The sequence below is a fragment of the Engystomops pustulosus genome, chromosome 6, assembly GCF_040894005.1.
Source record: "Engystomops pustulosus chromosome 6, aEngPut4.maternal, whole genome shotgun sequence".
NCBI classification, from domain to species: Eukaryota; Metazoa; Chordata; class Amphibia; order Anura; family Leptodactylidae; genus Engystomops; species Engystomops pustulosus.
In genome coordinates, this window is record NC_092416.1 from 171,747,416 (window position 1) to 171,763,337 (window position 15,922).

At 45.6% G+C, this 15,922-nt stretch overlaps 1 protein-coding gene across 1 annotated transcript in view; it reads left to right on the forward strand.

Annotated features, from left to right (window-relative positions):
• Positions 1-15,922, forward strand: part of JPT1 (Jupiter microtubule associated homolog 1) — an 83,477-nt gene that overhangs the window by 41,672 nt on the left and 25,883 nt on the right. The gene's annotated exons all lie outside the window — the stretch shown is intronic.

Below are 15,922 nucleotides of genomic sequence, written 5' to 3' on the forward strand. Positions count from 1 at the left end.
ATCCTCATTAAATCGACACATGCTTATTTACGGCTCCTTCCAAAGGTCCACAAACTGCAGAGCTAAAAGTGGCCAGCGGAAACCTGCTTAATATGTTTTTACATATTTTGGTTTTTTATATTTAATTTTTCTTTCAGGACATTTCAGGACAACTAGGGTCTGGTCACTTATACAATTGTAATGCAATATATTGTGAATATACTGCCTCTCTATTAGGGTTTGCCACCAGCAGACTGTAACAGAGGATGCTGAATGACAGAGCTTACAGGATCTTAGCTGTCAAGGTGGACAGTATGGTGGTGGCCAATATGGTGGAACCCATGAGTCAAATGATGGCACTTAACAGGTTAGATGGAAGGGTATGTATCTCCATATCAGTAAGACAAAGGGGGAAATTTATTAAGTCTGACATTTTGACCACATTTGTTCCGTCTTCTTAATATATCCAGGAGCAATCACCACCTCGTAGACTGTGTCTCGCCTGGTGGAGACTGTAGTAGATACAAGCTTACTGCCCTACTAACAAAACTGATGGAAAAGAAGCCCATTACATGCCTTGTCACCAAGAAAACTGGTGGAACATGCATAGTAAATCTTCTCCAATATGTCTCCAGGAAGGGGAAACATAGGAGTATGAAAAGATCCGATGAGACTGACGCGGAACTGGAATAGGGAAGCTGGGACTAGAGGAAAGGCTGGAAAAGGGAACGTTATCTCTGACGTATTTTATGATAGTTGTTTGTTTTATGGCACATGTACAGTAGTAAGATATATAGATATACAAGCAGACACCTGCTAGAGCAACATTGTGAAGGCAGTAAAGAGCTAAGTAATACAGATAATATATAGGACAGCTTATTGTTAGCAAATCAATAGCGGAACGACACTGGGGAACCCATCCAGCTGTTAGGCCACATATCTTCTCCACAAGGACATGTCTATAGTGCAGGACACTTGACCTACAAGGCAATATGGTGACTCTTAATCCTTTTCATAAATTATCAATAAGATAAGAATTTTACCAAATGTATAGGATGTCCTAAGAAGCCTGCAGCGCTGTAATACCTCGGCTTGTGAATGGGGACATGGATGCCTCCGGGGCAGAAAACAATGCAGAAGGTCATGTCCGTAACCTGTGTGTATAAGCAACAGTAAACATACGGAGAGAGTTGCCAACAAGCGCCTCCTTGCTATGGGTAGAGAGGTCAAGTGTGGTTAAAGATTTTATGGATGCTATACTAAATCATAGGGTGTGGTGGTAAATGGAGTCAGTAATTCTTGATCTCCGTGTAAATTGGTTATCAAGATGAAGATCAAGTAGAAAAGCTGGACCAGAAATGGTGGAAAACTCAGACCGGACGTGATCGGACGTGACTGAGCGAATCTAGAGCGAAGCGACGGCAACATTACTAGTGAAGACTGGTGCTGGCTTATGCATTAGGGTTATACCGGACAGGATTGACTATTGACTATACTGGAGGAGATGCATATGCACGATCAATCATGAGGCCAGGATCAGTAGAGGTACTGGAGACCTAATCTGATCACCCAAATGTCAGTGCTTGTGACAAGAAGTAACTGAAGAGAAGTAGACCCCAGCAGGGCCCCACACACAACCAGCAGGTAGCAACACTAGGCCCCACACACAACCAGCAGGTAGCAACACTAGGCCCCACACACAACTGACAGGTAGCAACACTAGGCCACACACACAACCAGCAGGTAGCAACACCGGGCCCCACACACAACCAGCAGGTAGCAACACTAGGTCCCACACACAACCAGCAGGTAGCAACACTAGGTCCCACACACAACCAGCAGGTAGCAACACCAGGTCCCACACACAACCAGCAGGTAGCAACACCAGGCCCCCCACACAACCAGCAGGTAGCAACACTAGGCCCCACACACAACCAGCAGGTAGCAACACCAGGCTCTACACACAACCAGCAGGTAGCAACACCAGGTCCCACACACAACCAGCAGGTAGCAACACTAGGCCCCACACGCAACCAGCAGGTAGCAACACCAGGCCCCACACACAGCCAACAGGTAGCAACATAAGGCCCCACACAAAACCAGCAGGTAGCAACACCGGGCCCCACACACAACCAGCAGGTAGCAACACTAGGCCCCACACACAACCAGCAGGTAGCAACACCAGGCCCCACACACAGCCAACAGGTAGCAACATCAAGCCCCACACAAAACCAGCAGGTAGCAACACTAGGCCCCACACACAACCAGCAGGTAGCAACACTAGGCCACACACACAACCAGCAGGTAGCAACACCAGGCCCCACACACAACCAGCAGGTAGCAACACTAGGCCCCACACACAACCAGCAGGTAGCAACACTAGGCCACACACACAACCAGCAGGTAGCAACACCAGGCCCCACACACAACCAGCAGGTAGCAACACTAGGCCCCACACACAACCAGCAGGTAGCAACACCAGGCCCCACAACACATACAATCAGCAGGTAGCAACACCAGGCCCCACACACAACCAGCAGGTAGCAACACCAGGCCCCACAACACATACAATCAGCAGGTAGCAACACCAGGCTACACTCTGAATAAGGCCCCACTCCGTGAATTATATTTACTCTATGGATGCCTACATCCTCAATGTGGATAAAGGCAAATAACCAGCAGGTAGCAACACCAGGCCCCACACACAACCAGCAGGTAGCAACACCAGGCGCAGTACACAACCACCAGCTGGCAACACCAGGCCCCACAACAGACACAACTAGCAGGTAGCAACACAAGGCTACACTCTGAATAAGGCCCCACTCCGTGCATTATATTTACTCTATGGATGCCTACATCCTCAATGTGGAAGGCAAGTAAACATATATCTGTATGCTTAGTCATGACGATTAATGTGAAACCTTTGAAAGTTTTCAGGAGGTATTGTAAGTTTATGCTAAGGATGACAACTTTTTTTTATTTAACTAGACTTCAGACAAATCTCATTGGGATTGTTGAGCATGCCCTGAGATGTTACCGCCAGCCCTCCCAGTCTTATGTCAATGTTAGTTGTTCCTGAGACTCGGGTCTCGGAGTTTATGTGTGTAGGCGTTGGTCTCTGTGTGTTATTAATGATAATCTTTATAATTTTTATGTTATTCTACTTTTGCACTGTAAAAACTGCAATTACACCAATTCAAGAAATATTTTGTGTAATCACGAAGATGCTGCGGCCAACATTAACATTAAAGGGTTGAATTCCCCTGAATTGCAATTATCCCTCATCTTGGGTGGATTGTTAGCAGTTTAGTACAGTTATATTTTTTGAGCAGTCACTGTGCTGAAAAGCCAACCCCTTTAACAGGGGCGTAACTAGGTGAGGCTGGACCCCATAGCAGTATTAATCCATCTACACCAAAATACTGGGGTAACTTGCACCTGAAATGCTGTACGCATCATTTGATAAGGGGTTTAGACTATTTATAGGCAGTTTTGTGAAGTATCCAAAAAGTGGCACTGCCTTGGTAAAAGGGGGCGTGGTCACTCCAAAATATAACCCTAAAATTCAGTCCGAGCAAATTCAGTATAGACCACCAGGAGGTGCAAAGTAGGACTCTTATACAGTCTTATACTGCACCAGATGAATCATCCAGCATCAGACACAGGGATTTAGAACGGTCTAGTTTTACTTTATACTCGTACTGCTCTAAAGACTGGGGCAAATTTACTTACCCGGTCCTGTCGTGATCCCCGATTCGCCAGAGTTCATCTTCTTCTTCCCGGTGCACGTAAGTAAATGCACATGCTCCATTCTTTAGTGCGGCCCCTCGACACTGTGGACCCTTTAGCAGCTGCTATGGCTGTTACCGTAGTAGTTACACCCCTGCTCCTTTATAATGTGTTTCCCTAAAACTGTAACATTGTCAATATAACACCTGGATGCCAAGCGGATCTTACAGCCTCACACAGAGGCATAACTAGAAGCTGCGGGGCCCACATGAATAATCAGACTTCCCAAATATAATTTAATTATATATAGTACTCTACGTTACCGAATTAGGGATAGGCAACTTATGGTCCCCCTCAAGCTCCAGGGTCCTTGTATGATCACACCCATTGTACCCCCTCTTGTCACACCCCTGCCTACAGATACCCTTGATTTCTAGCTAAGACGTATTTAGTGGATGTACGCACTTAGAGCGATGTTCACATAGCTATTGTGTAAAGTTCTCATACACAGCAATCCCCATGACTCACCACATACGTCCCATTGCGCCTTTCCTTCATCTGAAATGGTTGCCACATATTACAGACTAGCCGCGTCATCAGCAATAAAAGAAATTATATAACGCGGTTCTGTGGTCGTGTTTACATAGCGTTATAATTACTGTATGTGATTTCTGAATATTATGACTCTACATCTATGGTTTATGTGCACACACCCTAAAGATTCAGTGTCAAATACAAATAATCCTCACCGAATGCTTTCCTCAGGGAGCCTTATAATGTCCAAAAATTGTGCCCATATATTGTCAAGGTGAGTGCCGTACTTAGCCCACACACCGACCTACAGTACATGACCAAATAAGTTGCCATACTTTCCCATCATAAATAGCACCAAATGACCCCTTTTACACATACGTTTGTTTCCTCTGTACGCAAACTAGGGTGTGTAGGCCAGTTTTTACATTTTCCCCTACACTGCTCAAAATAATAAAAGGAACATTCAAATAACACATCCTAGAACTAAAAGAATGAACAACAAAAATACCAAAAATATCACTAAAAAAATGTTTTAACCAATGGAGGCCTAGAGTCACCTACAAAATGAAAGTGGAAAAACACACTACAAGCTGATCCAACTTTGATGTAATGTCCTTAAAACAAGTCAAATGAGGCTAAGTGTAGTGTGGTTGGACTCCACGTGCCTGTATGACCTCCCTGCAATGCTTCAGCATGCTCCTGATGAGGCTCGGTATTGTGTGTGACCGTCACGTGCCTGTATGATCTCCCTGCAACGCCTCGACATGCTCCTGATGAAGCCAACTCCTGGACCGTCTGTGGTGCATCGTGACGTTGGTGGATGTAGCAAGACATGATGTCCCAGATGTGCTCAAGCAGACAAGTCCATAGCTTCAATGCCTTCATCGTACAGGAATTGCTGACACACTCCAGCCACATGAGGTCTAGCATTGTCCTGCATTAGGAGGAACCCAGGTTCAACCGCACCAGCATATGCTCTCACAAGGGTCTGAGGATCTCATCTTGGTACCTAATGGCAGTCAGGCTACTGCTGGCGAGCACATGGAGGGCCTCCAAAGAAATGCTAAACCGACATCTTAAAGGATGTTGCAGGCAGCAGATCGCTCTTCACTGTGTCTCCAGACGCTACTTTTATCGGTGAAGAGCACAGGGCGCCACTGTCGAATATGCCAATCCTGATGTTCTCTGGCAAATGCCAAGGGACCTGTGCCGTTTTCTGCTGTAAGCACAACCCCCATCTGTGATGTCTGGCCTTCATACCATCCTCATGGAGTCTACGGCTAACCAATAGTGCAAACATTTGTGGCTGCTGGAGGTCATTTTGCAGGGCTCTGGCAGGGCTCCTCCTGTTCCTCCTAGCACAGTGATGGTGAACCTTTTGGGGACCGAGTGCCCAAACTACAACCAAAATCCACTTATTTACTGTGAAGTGCCAACACGGCATTTTAAGTAGTAACTTATTGCTAGCTGTTCTTCCACATCTTTCAATCGTATTGACCCCCTGAGGCCACCAATACAGTTGAAAGAAGGAGGGCAAATCTGACTGTCGTTGTAGCTTCTCTCCAGGGTCTCTCTGTAGAGAAAGAATGGAGAGTCTGGCAGGATGACCTCCAAAGACATTGCAGTTCTGTCAACACCTTCTCACTTTTCCCGCAGTTCCAAAGAAGTGTCCCTTAAGTTGCCTGGGACTGCGGGAAGATTTGGTCCTATTTGGTGAACTCTGTCCTGGGGCGATGGTCTGAGTGCCCACAGAAATGGCTCCGAGTGCCACCTCTGGTACCCGTGCCATAGGTTCGCCACCACTGTCCTAGCACAAAGGTGGAGGTAGCAGTCGTTGCCCTCCTACGGCCCCCTCCATGGTTCCTAGTGTACTAGGCTGTCTCCCTGTAGTGCCTCCAGGCTCTGGATACAGTAAACCTTTTGACCACAGCTCGCATTGATGTGCCATCCTGGATGAGCTGCACTATCTGAGCCACTTATGTGGGTTGTAGAGTCCATCTCATTCTACCACAAGTGTGAAAGCACCACCAACATCCAAAATTGACCAAAACATCAGCCTGGCAGCATTAATACTGAGAAATGGTCTGTGGCCCCCACCTACAGAACCTCTCCTTTATTGAGTGTGCCTTGAAATTGATTGTTAATAAGTGTTACTTCCTAAGGGGACATTAAGTTTGATTCAATTGGAGTTATATTGCGGCACATTTACTTACCCGGTCCTATTACGATCCCGCGGTGCGTTGTCCGACGAGGATTTGTGTCTGCCGAGATTCACTAAGGTCGTGCGCCCGTGTTCCTGCATCCGTCGCTTCCGCGCTGTGATCCACCGGAGTTCACCTTCTTCTTCCCGGTGCATGTGAGTGCTTGATCTTGCGACACAATTCCTTTTTAAATTCTGCGGTTTGTCCAAATCCGATCACGTGCTCCAATATCCTGGGGCAATTCGGCGCAAGGTTGAAATCATCGGGAAACCCGGCGAAAATGTGTCCGACGGACCTTAGTAAATGTGCCCCATTGTGTTGTTTAAGTGTTCCCTTTATTTTTTGCGCAATGTAGTTTTCACAGTCAAAAATGTAGGTTTGTGGAGATTGTCTCCTCATCCAGATTGGTGACTAATTATGGGGGACAGTATGGGGTATATCTGAATATACATAAAGAAGGTGTAAACAAGGCTTCGGTCATCTCTACTGCCTCCCCCGCAGCGGTGAGGTTTTTACAGAACGTTTACTAGAAAGTCAGAGGAATTACTACCTGTTACTTTCTGTTCTACAGAATATTACTACATCGCTATGAGGAAAGATTTCTACGCCCACCGCCAGCAGCTGAGGAATGTCAGTAATCCACCGCTGGCTTCATGTGCTAATACTTACTTTTTCATGCTCAGACGTAATCTTCTACATCATTTTTAACCCATTCCGTGATGTAACGTTTAACAATTTTTTTTACTGTTTTTCTAAACTGGTTCTATGGAAAGAACTTCTTGGACTTCCTTTTCCTTTACGACAGTTGGAAAGAAGAGAAGGGAACTACATTGGAGGGTTAATTAAGGGCCTAAGATTGATATATATATATATATATATATATATGGTAATCAATGTAATTCTTGTTAGAGTTTCAGACTTTTCCAGATTTTGGACTAAAATAGGTACTGATTTTATAAATGTAGTTAGTTTTCTTCTCTTGTCAAATTTTTAATGCGACCACTCTAGACTGGATCCAGCACGGATGGCGGGAAGCACTGGTGCTCCCCTACTGGGTGAGAACCAAGTTCCCCTGAGATACAAGGGGTGGTGGGCAACCTTGGAGACCAGCGAGACCAGGTTCATACATGTCTGTCACGGGTGCCCCTGCGACTCATGTTCCGGGTCGCAGGCGGACCCGTGTGCCTCCCTGTGCCCCCGGAGCTCTGCAGACTTACTTACCTCGCCGCACCCTAGCGACAATCTCCCCGCTCCAATGCGCACATCCCCGCCTCCTAGGGCCAGCGCACCAATGATAGGTGCTGGCCGAACACCTTCCCGTATAAATTCCCGGCCTTTTCCTGTGCCCCTTGACGGATATTTGTGCCTTGTACCCTACATAAAGTTTGTTCCTGATGTTCCTTGCGTTCTTGACTTCGCTCTTTTGCTGCCAGTCCTGACCATCTGCACGACCACGACTCCATGCCTGCCTTCTGATTCTGTACTTTTCCTTGGTCACCACCGCAGACAAAATCACGCCTGTGGAATGACCTGGTGGTACCACGCCGCAACAAGTCCAAACCGGTGAAAACTGGGTGCCCTTAGACTCCGCTCCCAGGTGTTGGCTTACGTCATTGTCCACGGTGGTCCAGTGGGTCCACTACCCCTGGTCCTTACAATGTCTACATATTCTGAAATACTCAAGCACTTAATTAGGTATGTCAAAAAAATGGATGGTTTCCAAAAATTAATTGTCAAAACACTTGTTTCCACAGCATCATCTGACAAAACACAGACCACCAATGTCATGTTGTGTGTTTGGTTTGCAGTATTTTCGTGCTGACACACGGGGGGGGGGGGGGGGGGGATTTTCAAGTCATAATTCCTGGTGCATGGTTAGGAATTTTAACTTTTAACCCCCAAAAAGGAAATCTCCAATTTGTAAAAAAACTTGAAGACACCTACACATACTTACCTCCGCTCCTCTGCATCCTGATCCCGGCAGTGCCTAGATAGGTCATCAATATCAATAGGCTCAGAAACCCCTTTAACAAAGTTGCCAAAAGCTGTATCTATCAATGAACCCCAAATATTACAGCCTTCATCTTGTGGTTTCAGACTTCATATGAAGAGTGGACTGACCCATTATAGTCCATGACGTAGTCAATGCACATGGCCAATAGTTTGTGTTGACCAAAAAAGTCATAGCAGGTCCTTCCTTCATCTATTTTGAATCAATAGTGATACAAGGAGCAATGGGAAGCACTCGGACATCATCTGTGCACCAACGAGCACAAAATGCCACCCCAAAAATTATAAAAGTCATAGTGCAGCACTAAATACCACACCAGAAACCAAATACTACAATAAGATAACAAATACATACCCAAGACCAGGGTGGTAGCAAAATTGGTGGGTGGTTAGAGTGACCATGGGCCCCCTAGAAGTCTTGGGGTCTGGGCTGCCGCCTAAACTGCCCGTATTATCATCTGCTACTGCTACCAAGTGTTTTGTGGGTTTGAAAGACTGAAACAAGTCCTCCTGTAAACCTAACCCTTCCAGCTAAAAGGTCCTACAAGGGTTAGGGATTGATGGCCCCCTCTTGGGTAAAGGATAAATTGCCCCCGACTTACACCATTGTACCAAGTTGTACCCTCAACCGAAATGGGAAGAGGTTCCTTTCTTTGCTGCCACATTCTGAGCTATAATTATTTTGGGGGAAAAGAAAGGTATATTTTTTTTTTTTTCAGAATAAGCTTTAAATTGATTCCATTTTGGCCACGTTGGATATTTTTCATTTTATCCGAAGTGTAGGCATAATACAAAATGCAAATTTTTATGCCATTCAATGTTTTATTTTTCACAAGCTACATAAATAAGAGGCGATTTTTGTGTTTTTTTAAAACTTTTTAAGAAAACTACATTCAAAACAAAACATACATTGATCGCTTGTATAATACACTGCAATTACAGATTAGGGGATTCTATAGTTTTAGTTTGGGTTTCGTGTTCCGGTTCGGCCATGTGACCTTGATATATTGAGGGATTGGTGGCTAATCTGACAAATGGACGCCTTTGTTACTAGTCATAGCCATGATTGGTCTGGTGGTGGCCAGGGGGCCAAACATGGTCGTGCCTAGTAGCAAGGGGTGTCCATTTGCTGACCATGACAACCAACCTATTCGACCAGTGGGCACCCATAGATATCGGACCAGTGGGCACCCATAGATATCAGACCAATGAGCACCCATAGATATCAGACCAATGAGCACCCATAGATATCAGACCAATGAGCACCCATAGATATCAGACCAATGAGCACCCATAGATGTCAGACCAGTGGGCACCCATAGATATCAGACCAATGAGCAACCATAGATATCAGACCAGTAGGCACCCATAGATATCAGACCAATGGGCACCCATAGATATCAGACCAATGAGCACCCATAGTTATCAGACCAGTGGGCACCCATAGATATCAGACCAATGAGCACCCATAGATATCAGACCAGTGGGCACCCATAGATATCAGACCAATGAGCACCCATAGATATCAGACCAGTGGCCACCCATAGATATCAGACCAATGAGCACCCATAGATATCGGACCAGTGGGCACCCATAGATATCAGACCAGTGGGCACCCATAGATATCAGACCAATGAGCACCATAGATATCAGACCAGTGGGCACCCATAGATATCAGACCAGTGGGCACCCATAGATATCAGACCAATGAGCACCCATAGATATCAGACCAGTGGGCACCCATAAACTGCCTTGATCGGAGTTGTCTCTATGTAGTGCCGTTGTGACATGGTCGAGGCTCTATGTAATGACCACCTTCCAGTATTTTTCCAGTATACTGGCAGCACACGGAGCGCGATCTACAATTCGGGATGTGAAGAGGTCAATACGGTCTTGTCACAACAATAAAATGTCAAAACCTCAGTTTACCTCTTGAGTTATTGTTTGTGCTCCACACCTGATGCAACACGGGACGTGAAATTGTGCAATTCTATGACTTAACCCCTTCTGGTCCTAACAGGATGAACTATTAGCATCTGATATATTGTTTTTTTCTTTGCTTTTTTACAGTCCGTGCTATATCTCATAATAACACATCACATTTATTCTCTGGGCCAGAACTATTTTGTTGATGTCACATTTGTATTTGTTAAAAAATTTGTAGTTGTATTTCTGCCATTGACACAGTTGCTTAAAGTCTTGTTTTTTGTCGGATGAGTAACATTTTGAGGGGGATTTAACAATATTTTCTATAGTGGGGGGCACCAACAACCACTAGATAGTCCTCTACCACTAGGCTAATACCATGACATCTCTTCTTGGTATATTCCACCGTATTATGGGAGGCAGAAGGCCCAGGAGTTAGTGGTCCCTAAGGAGTTAAATATAGGGGCAGATTTCACAAGCGGGAGGTTGTGTCTCGCTGGCAGTCCATACACGTTATTCAACCTTCATGTGCCCTCAAAAAATGATGGATTGAGAAAGCACAGGAAACAAAACCTCCATTGTGCCCATAGATGTGTACAGGCGCATTCACACTGAGGAGGTTACAACACCTCATATACAGCAACTCCTAGTGCTCTTATCTGTGCAGGAAAAAAATATTTTGGGGTAGAGGTGTGTGATTGGGTGGGGGGGGGGGGTGGGGGAATTCCTTTAAATGGGACTAGTCTGCGTTACTCAGAATTACAGGCCCATACAGGAAAAACAACGATGGCCGATCTTCAAGGGGTGTCTGTCAGAAGTTTGGACAATGCTGGAAGGTAGCGTAATGAGGATTCTGGACTCAGGGAGGACAAGCGAGACATTGAGCCCTAAACTGAGCCCAACACACTGTCACCTGCCTGGTTGCCTCTGTGTGTCCTAAGTGATACGGGACAACTAGAAGACAGTCCCTCCACAAGCCAAAGCGAGGGCACAAAACAAGACTCACAAACAAACGCTAAATCAAGGTCCAAAGATAGCCATTACGGCACAAAATCAAAGACAAAAAGGCTATAGTTAAGGCTGCGGTCACACAAGTTTTGTTGGCGTCTAACACATGCATTTTCAAACAGCTGAAGAGGAGGTTTGCCTAATTACACTGTTGTAATCATTGCGTTTACAAAACGCAAGCAATAACGCTTTGTTAACGCGTACGTTAATGAAATGTTAACACAAATATCATTAAGAATTTGTTAACACCTGTGTTAACATTGAGTTGACGCTTGGGTTTTATAAAAGCTATGTTGACAACAATGTAATTAGGCAAACCTCCTCTTCAGCTGTTTGAAAATGCACTCGTTAGACGCAAACAAAAAGAAACGTGTGACCGTAGCCTTAAAATGTGAAATCCAATTCAGTATGGGGAGGGCATTATTTAGTGTGGGTATTCAGGCTATAGCTCCTCCCATAGCAGCACTTGCAGAATCACAGCCAAAGTCAATTTTTCACAGTCCTGCTGCTACTAACTACATACATAAAGTTATAAGTTATGTTTTTTCCCATCATTTTTCATTAAAACTGATATGAAGAACAAAAAATACAGTTAATAATGTCAACAATTAGTTTTTTTGATTTACATAATGTCCAGAAGTTCAGAACATTGGGGGTCATTTACTAAGGGCCCGATTCGCGATTTCCCAACGTGTTACCCGAATATTTCCGATTTGCGCCGATTGTACCTGAATTGCCCTGGGATTTTGGCGCACGCGATCGGATTGTGGCGCATTGGCGCCGGCATGCACGCGACGGAAATCGGGGGGGCGTGGCCGAACGAAAACCCGACGGATTCGGAAAAACCGCTGCATTTAAGAAAAAAAATGTGGCGCGAAAATTACACTCACCTTCACCAGGTATAGGCCGGTGAATTTCAGGGCATTCCAGCGCGCCTCCGGGGAACTTCAGCGCAGCAGCGCCACCTGGTGGACGGCGGAGGAACTACCTTAGTGAATCCCGGCCGGACCCGAATCCACCGCAGAGAACGCGCCGCTAGATCGCGAACGGACCGGGTAAGTAAATCTGCCCCATTATATGCAGTAGCAGACCAGACAGGAAATAAATCCTGCAGACTTGTCCTACCGCATTCTTCGTAGACTTGTTTTTAATATGCCAAGATTGTGATATGACCCCTATCTGACATTCCACAGTTCTCTTAGTGATATCAAGCTTATGAGGGTATATTCTTACAATATGGTGGTTTTATGATTTACATGTATGGATTTGGGTATATCGATGTTTTCTACAGTTTTACACCAAAGATTTTTCGTACCCACCCTTCCTGCACAAAAGTTAAATCATGGATAGAATGACTAGACAATCATACATAGAAGATTAGTCGACAAATACAGGACAACACCAAGAGGACAATGCAGTACCGAATCGATAGGCCAAACGGATGATCAGAATACAGTAAGAGTATCAAAGAAACCAAGATAAAGAAGTCAAGCAAAACAGTAGCTAGCCCCAAATAAGACCCATAGCAAGCACGAAGGAGGAAATAGTCAGCAAAACTTTTGTAAAAAGAAGTCAGTGTCCCGATCCAGGATGTGACGGCCCCAGTTCCCTGACATCCAGACAAGATAGACCAGCAGTGGAGAAGTGTGAGTGGAGGAAGAGTCTGTCCATCTGAGAGAACTTAACTGTAAGCAGCCCAGAGCCACAGGAGACAGACAGGTGCGGTGGAAATCAATTTAAAACCCAGGAAAGAAGTAAAGCAGTGTTCAGACTAATAAGGACAGAATGTCAGCGAATCCTCAGCTTTATGAACTTTATGAACAGGTTAAAGTAAATCTGCACTAACTTTTCCAACTTTGTGTTAGAAATATGCCTTTTAGCACTATAACACCTCAGTGTTATAGTCCAAGACAGAGAACGTTCTAGAAAATTGAAGAACATTAATCTTTATCAGGCTATATTCACACTGCCGTACCGTAGCACGGCGGGCACATGGCAGCGCGCGGGGAGAGAGAGCGCTGCTCACCCCCGCCCCTCTCCATAGGAATATATGGCACACGGCGCCGTATGCCATAAAAAAATAGTACATGTCCTATCTTTTCACGGGGTACGGAGCGGTGCCGCACGTGTTCTGCACCGTACCGCTCCCGTAGGGCGCCGTGCGCCCATTGTCGTCTATGGGGGATGTATATCGTCCGTATATACATCGGTCGTATATACGTCCCCCATGCGGCAGTGTGAATGTAGCCTAAGATAGAGTCAGTCTGAGTTAGAGGGTGGATGGTGAGACGGCTGAAGCTCAGTCAGAGTCTGTGGAGCAGGAGAGATAAAAACATAGGGGCACATTTACTAAGGGTCCGCAGACCGCATTTCCATCGGGTTTCTTGACTATTTTCAATTAGAGCCGCGTTTAACAGGGATTTTTGGCGCACTCTATCTGATTTTGGCGCAATTGCGCCGACTATCATGTGACACAAATCGGGGGGCGTGGCCGTCGGACAACGCAAGGGATTTAAAATTCAAATTGTGTCGCAAGACATGCACTCACATGCACCGGGAAGAAGAAGGTGAACTCCGGCGGACCTGAGCGGGGAAGCGACACATGCAGGATATCGGGTGCATGATCTTGGTGAATCGCGCCGGACTTCATCCTCGTCGGACATTCCGGATCCGGGATCGCGACAGGACCGGGTAAGTAAATGTGCCCCATATACTTAACAGATGACTTCACACCAACACAAATAAAGATCTTTCTGGAAGCAGTGAGTAATCTGTACAGAGAACTGCAGCCCAATATCATCACCCTGATAGATGAGGGACCTTATGAGAAGTTAGGATCCTTTCAGCAATTACAGGAGAAATTCTGAGGAACCAAGTCCCAGAAAAAATATTGAAGAGCCCGAGGGGGCCACACACTATACTTCTGCAGGAATAGGAATGCACTGACAACATACTTTTATCAGGACAGTCCAGTATTTTCAGGTTTGTCCTGCTATCCAGGTCCTGTGATTCCACACTATGTAGGTAAGTTTTTTTTTTTTTTTTAATTTTACAAAAAAGGTAAGAGATGGGGGGAGGTCACAATAATAAGTCAGACACCAAAATAGAGTACAGGCAGTCTTTAGTAAAGCATCCAGAGACTTCACCAGAGGTCACAGTGGGCAGAAGGGTCCGTCTGTAAGTCGGGTGTCCTTAAGTAGGGGACTGCCTATATATAAATATCCACCAGACAGGGGTAAGTCATCTCACCCAAAGTCTCCTTCTGCTACCACCCTCCGTTCTGCCTGAACCAAGAAGATCAACGCCAACAAACAGAGATAGAAGGCCCGAACCTTCAGGACGCTTCAGAAGGTATCGATGAAACCGGTCTTCCTTTATTCAAGGTGTACGCTCATAAAGTAGGGGAAATGCAGTGAAAATACCTTCGTGTTTCAATGCTCCAGCGTCTTTATCATGGAAACTAAATAGAGTCATCATAAGTAAGGATGGACATAAAGGCCGATTGTAGGTAGGTGAGTTGTTGGGGGAATTATTAGTGGCAGGGGGCATTCTTAATTGATGGAGATTTTAGGGAATTACACGCAGACTTCTGAATGGGGCCCCCCTTACCCCTTAAAAAATATACATACATATGCTCACAAATGTGAGTTACAGCACGGTATACACAGTACACCTATAGAGCATAATGCAGTATATATACACATCATACATTGTGTAGACATACAGTATATACACATCACAGATACATCATATGTACATCACATATATGTTATATACATAATGGGGCAGATTTACTTACCCGGTCTGTTCGCGATCCAGCGGCGCATTCTCTGCGGTGGATTCAGGTCCGGCCGGGATTCATCAAGGTAGTTCCTCCGACGCTGCGCTGAAGTTCCCTGAAATGCACTGACGTTCACGATCCTATCATGGATGAAGGTGAGTGTAAGTTCCGCGACACATTTTCCGTTTTTAAATGCGGCGGTTTTTCCGAATCCGTCGGGTTTTCGTTCGGCCACGCCCCCTGATTTCCGTTGCGTGCATCCCGGCCCCGATGCGCCACAATCCGATCGCGTGCGCCAAAATCCCGGGGCAATTCAGGGGAAATCGCCGCACATCGGAAATATTCGGGTAACACGTCGGGAAAACGCAAATCGGGCCCTTAGCAAATGACCCCCAATATGTTGTACAATGTATATGTATATAATGGTGTACATAATGGTGTCCTTTCTTTTGTCAGGTTGGATGATGGGGCCCCGTGACACTGTGGGCCCCATAGCAGCTGCTATGGCTGCTATGGCTGTAGTTAAGCCCCTGATTACACAAGGTGGTACTCCTCACCCCTCCCCTCAGCAGTTCAGCTATGCCGTATTTCTGGCACAAGATAGAACATGCTACTACTATGACAGTCCTTAGCTGCCGTCCTTACGGATAGCACACGGCCACGCGATATACGTTCCTGTGAGAGGGGCCCCTCAATATAATAAATAATGAAGTAATGGGTTCAAAGTTCACAGGAAATCACCCACTTTCATTCT